Here is a 6,389-nt window from a genome sequence, read left to right on the forward strand (position 1 = left end):
AAAAAAAAAAAGAACTATTTTCTTTCCTTCATAAATGTTACTGTTCTAGTCTTGATCATGATCATTTCGCTTACAAACTGTACTTACTGTTAGATATTTGGTTATTTTGTAAACATTGGAAAACTCTCCTGATTTTCCATGGCACACACGACCACTGATAGACACAAAGGAATAGAGGATCTGACTTCTATTTAATATTGGGTTGACATCTTCTTGAGTCCTGCTTGTTTTAAATAGTTCCATGTAATCCATGAAATTAATTTCTTTTTCCCATATGACTCTGAAGAAAATTAGGCAAATTTTACAACAATGCAAGATATTCAAATGATACAGGAATCCGTAAGACTGGCAGTCTTCAAAGTGGCAGGACCATAGTCACTTAATTTTATAATAAATCTTGAAACTGAGTAAACTTCTCCATTATCGCCACAAGTAAACTCCTAGCAATTCATTGGAAATCCAAGGCCCTCTGTCAGGAAATTGATAAAAATAATTGAAACTTTCTTGAGTCCATGCAAAATTTATTGGATCATGAATGACTAATTTGAGATTGAAAGATGACAAGTCTTAGACATGTTCAAATGAGTTAATTTGATGTCACACTGTATTTTGAATAAGCTATTCTTAGTCATCTTATGTTGATCTCTATGATCCAATCTAACTCTTTAAATACTCCTAATTATAGGCTGTTGCTTTCTTTATACTGTTCTTTTTACTTTAAGAATTCAAAGTGTTAGGACAAGTAACTTTTGAACAAACAAATGATGCTCCTATTGAGTAAACCACTTAGAAATGTCATCCTCTAAGGTCAAATTCCAAAACTATCTAGTCATTATAATTTTTTATCATGTTTTCCCCTCTCTCTCTTATGAACAAAAAAATCCACTGAGCTAAGCAGCAACCACTTTTTTTAAGGCAATTTTTGAGTCAGACAGTTTGATAAGTACACTGACATTTCTCAAGGCAGTTTCTTGAAACTTCTAGCATCTTCATTTGGCCATTGATTAGTTGTTCTTAGAGAAACTGAGTGACAAGAGAGATGCATGAAACTTGGTGCTAAACGAGAATATAGATACAAAACGATTTTGTTTTCACTTCAAAACAGACTATTTCTTTTACCTAGCCTCTAAAATCTATGACAATCAATTCAGTTCATGGGACCCAGCTTACATTTTAGTTTTGCATTAAATTTTTAATTTTCCAGAGCTTCTGTATCATTTTAAAAGAGTTTTAACTGCCTAAATGATGGCTAATTTCTATATTTATTATTTGATTGAATTTATTGAAACAATTAAACAAACGAAAATGCTCTATCAGAAAAGCAATTCTAGCTATCAATATTTTTTGTTTTTCATATATTTTAATGATTTCTTTGTTTCTCCAGAGCTTATTTTTATTCAGTGTTAATAATTTGCTAAAATTGTATTTAAGATGATTCTAAGTTATTAATGTCTGTTTTATTTTATCTAAAGACATATATTATCCAATATCCCACCCTTTCATAATGATATTCTGTCTCAGTTCTGTATTTCACACAGTTAAGTTATTTAATTATACTAATATTATTTTTATGGAAGTTGCCTAAGTCTGTGTGTTCTAATTCTTGACTGCCAAATGTCCCTAAGTATCGAAAGATTAAATCTATAGCAATAGTCTTCGAATACAGTTTATTATAGCATATGCCTCAGTTAATAAAATAAGTTAGCTTTAAGAACTTAGGAATTTCAAGTGTCTAAACTTTCTTGCCTTTAGGCTTTCTTCAAGGCGAAACATTTCAACTCAAAAACACCTTATTTTTAGAAGAATTCATCATCATCCTAAAAAAATATAGCTGATACTTTGTATATTTAAGGGAAAAATTTCAAACTATTCTTGCCTTGAATAAAATTTGTAAAAATAAATGATTTTTAGTGTCTTTGGCAAGTGGAGACAGGCAAATCTTCTTGCCTTAAAAAAGTTTCTCCAAGTTTCCTCATTTTAGAATTCCAATTCTAGGGCTGTCCATTACCATAAGGGTTACTGTATGTACATCAGCAAGATCACAATTGCCCTAGTCATGGCCAACATCTCTTCAGTTATGGAGCCTTTAATCTAGTTGTAGACAAGGCATATATCAGATCCATTATAAGATGACCATACTAGAATGTGGAAAATAGTATGTATTAAACCTTTAGTGAATACAAATGTTTCAAAATGTTAGAAATAGGAGGAATGTGGAGATTCTTCATCAAAAATGATTTATTTTATTTTATATGTATAAATGGGCATTTGGCCTGCATGTATGTATGTGCAAAACATACAATCCTGGAGATTATGAAAGCTGGAAGAGGACATTGGGCTTCATAGATATGGAGGTATAGATTCTTGTAAGCCATTGTGTGGGTGCAGCGAACCAAACCTTGCCCTCTAGGAGAGCAGCAACTGTTTTAACCATGAACCATCACTTCATCGCAAACTTTTTCATTTTTTTTAAAAGCAACTCAAGGTGAGCTCTGGATGTGTAGCAAGACATTCAGGTAAATAAAGTCATAGTCAGCTATTGTGTTATAGACCAATCTGGTGCTACTACAATCCAAGAACATCGGCAGCAAATTTGTAGGTTGGCCTGTAAAATACATTGTATAATCATCACTGTTTGGGTTTCCTTCAAGTCACCATATTGCTATTGTTGTAAGATCTTAAATGTCAGTATATTTATCTATTTATTTATTTATTCATTTGTGTTTATAGTTGTCAGTACTGTGGATTGAACCTCAGATCTGGAGAATGCCAGGTAAATCATTCTATCTACTATTTAACTGTATATCTCACACTCTCAATACGTTCTCTCAAAGAAATATTTGAGGTGACTAATTAGATAAAAAACTAAGAATTAAGAGGAATAATGTGTTGGTAAATTACAAATATGTAAGAGCAACAATTAGCAAGTGGCTTTTACAAATGTAACTGATTTTATTCCTCTGACAGACATGTGAGATGTTCTGGTTGCCTATTTACTTTAGAGCTGTAGAATAGTATGGAAAGCCACCGAAACATTTTCAGAAGAAAATATTAAGGGAATGTTCCCAAAGTTTCTGCTTTTTTTTTCTTTTCTATTTCTTGAAATTTCACTTCTTTTCTCCAATTTTTTTTCATAAAGGGAAACTAATTATATTAAAAATAGTAAAATGTCTTCAAGGCAAACAGAAAGTTAAATACAAGACACAAAGATCCAAGGGAAGCAAACCATTTGTTACTAATAAAATTTGAGTTGAAGTCAATGAACATTAAATTTCAGTGTACATGGGTAGAATGGTAAGAATAAAATGATTCCTGAAATTGCTTCTGAGACTAGGACTATTTTTATTTAGCTAATGTAAGTTTTTAATAATGGCATTCGAGGTAAACTTTCTAAAACACTAAATAAACTTTCATCTTTGTCCTGCAGGAAAATTATTTATAGACTGAGAAGACTTTTGGGAAAACAAGCTCTAAAGACTACTAGGACAGCAGGTATCCATGAAACAAGGGAAGCCTATGAGCTACACAGCTGAAAATATATATGCACTTGTCCTCCCCACATGAAATTTATCTCATGGCATATTTTACATTTGTTACAATGTAATTGCATACTTCATCTGCAATGTATCATCATGATATTTCTAAACAGTGAAAGACCTAGGATAATTAAATACAGAACAGAATAAAAAACATCATCCTTTACTTCTATAAATTAATGGTAATTTCTGTCATCATTGCCTTACATATGTTTAGAAATTACTCTCAAGGTGAGAAATCCAACTCTGAGCAAATATTCTAACAGTGCGACAAAATTATAAGAAAAGGTAACAGTCACTGGCTCACAATCAAAAGTCATTTTCCAGATAACCACGGCTGCTGAATTTGGATTATGCATTAGACTTACTGTGACCCCCCCTTAAAAGTTAGATAGAATTTTAAACCAGTCATTCAGAGATTTGGTGTGTCCTAAATGTGCTATTCACTAACGTCTGACCCCCCCTTAAAAGTTAGATAGAATTTTAAACCAGTCATTCAGAGATTTGGTGTGTCCTAAATGTGCTATTCACTAACGTCTCCACATGATGGTCACAGCACACAAATTGCACAAACTGTTAATTTGCTGCCAACTCGTCACCACTGGTGACGTCTGAACAAGCAGAGTGAACACCGCACTATCAGTATGTTCACCTGCTTTCTGTCATCTGATAGGAACATGAAACCTACAAGACCAAAGAGGATCAAGAACCTGCACTGTTGTGCATGCGTGTGTGCCTGCATGTTGTGTGGGGGGTGCAGGGTAGGAAACTCAGGGCTATGCACATGCTCAACAAACACTCTCCCTGTGAGGTGCAGTCCTTCGCGATGTGTTTTTTGACTGAATTCATTTACAAGAACTTGACCTAAGCTAATACCATATTTAGGGCTTTGCACACTTGTTAGAACTCGTATTATCTAGTAACTGTAACATATGTGATACAATTGCTATGTTAGAATAAAAGCAACGAGAAACCACTTACCAGTTAGAACAAACATAGCTAATTGGTGCATGCTTATTCAGTGTCTTCCCCCATCTCTATTTTCCAACCCGGTTCACGTTTTCAAAAACGGCAAGGTCTCCTCTCATCACAAAAACTTGAGGCCGCATGAATTATGGAAGCAAATACTTCATATAAGTCTAGATTAAAAAAATTACAGCTCTTCAACCTGGAGAAATAAAAGTCAAGAAGGGATGTTACAAAATCCATAAATTCAAAAATATTATGAGAGAATAGAGATGAAAATTTTCAGCAATGTGAGAACATTTGAAGAGGCTGTCCCTAGAAAGTCACAAAAGGCACTTTTTAGAACTAATAAAAGACACTTCCATTTTACAGAGTGAGTTGTAAAACTCTGGAACTGAAAACTCTGAAAATGATCTGTGTTGAAGATATAAATAAACTGAAAAGATGGAAGAGAAAATTCCATGGCCTATAAATCTGAAACAAATTGAAGAAAAACTAGGGTACATGGCTGATATGGCTCTAAGATAAGAATTTTATTAATATTTTAAACAAAGTCCAGTTTCTTTGAAGTTCTCCAAATCCTTGAACTCTGAATTTTTGTCCACTTAAATTTTCTGAACAGTGGATTATTGCAGTTTCTGTGAAACAAGACAAGCTAACCCTATACCTTCAGTCCAAATGAATAGATATAAGTATTCTATTGACCTTTGAATATTCTTAATAATCAGTTATTCTAAATAATCCATCCTGAATAATCAGTTATTAATAATAAGTTATCCTTAATAAATTAAACATTTATTTGCCTGGGATTCTTCAAAATCATAAGGCTATGTAAATTTTCACTTTTAGTTTGCCATAAAATTTAAAGTAACAGAATAGAGTTTTAAAGATATCCATGTGTATTGTTCTAGTAAACCTCATTTTTAGACAGATGTTATAGGAGCCTGCTTGTTTGTTCCTGGCTGCTCAACCCCAAAATAACCTCACAGAAACTGTATTAATTAAATCACTGCTTGAATAATTAGCTCTAGTTTCTTATTGGCTAGCTTTTACATCTTAATTTAATCCATTTCTATTAATCTGTATATTGCCACATGACTGTGGCTTATCATGTAAAGGTGTAAGTCGGCTCCTGGCAGCAGCTACATGGCATCTCCTGACTCTGCCCTCTTTCTCCCAGTGTTCAGTTTAGTTTTCCTCACCTAGTTCTGTTCTGCCCTACTATAGGCTCAAAGCAATTTCTTTATTCATTAAGCAATAAAAGCAAAACATAGACAGAAGGACTTCCCACACCACTTCCACTTTTCTGTTTAAATAAAAAGGAAGGTTTTAACTTTAGCATAGTAAAATTACATATAAAAAGACAGATATCAAGCAAGAATTATACTTACATTTATAAATACTTTATTATTTTATCATAACTAAAGAAAACTATAATTATAACTATGTATTCTTCAACTCAATCAAAAACTCCATAAGGATATATTTCCTAAGTTGATAGGAAGCATGTTGTAAGCAACTTCTAGAATTGACAGAGACATCTTGTTGCCTGCACAGTCACCTAAAATTTTTCTGTAATGTTTCTGGCCTCCATCTTTGCCCTATAGACCCATAGTATCCAGAAAACTTTTACATAAAACAGAAAATTTTTAGGACAGTTCATCCTATATTGGCAGTTTGTCAGTCACTTTCTTCTGTATCCTGCAGAATGTCTGGCAGACTCTTTCATGAAGCAGGAACCCTGAAGAATCATCTCACCTTTAGGCATGTTAAGTAGTCACTTCTCTGTGGTTCTTGTATGTCCAGTTCATATAGCATAGCATCAAGCAGTCCAGGCAAGAGCAGGTTCTTACCCAAACGGTTAACCAAGGCCATAAGGAGCCCCAA

Source organism: Microtus ochrogaster, unplaced genomic scaffold, assembly GCF_000317375.1.
Source record: "Microtus ochrogaster isolate Prairie Vole_2 unplaced genomic scaffold, MicOch1.0 UNK2, whole genome shotgun sequence".
NCBI classification, from domain to species: Eukaryota; Metazoa; Chordata; class Mammalia; order Rodentia; family Cricetidae; genus Microtus; species Microtus ochrogaster.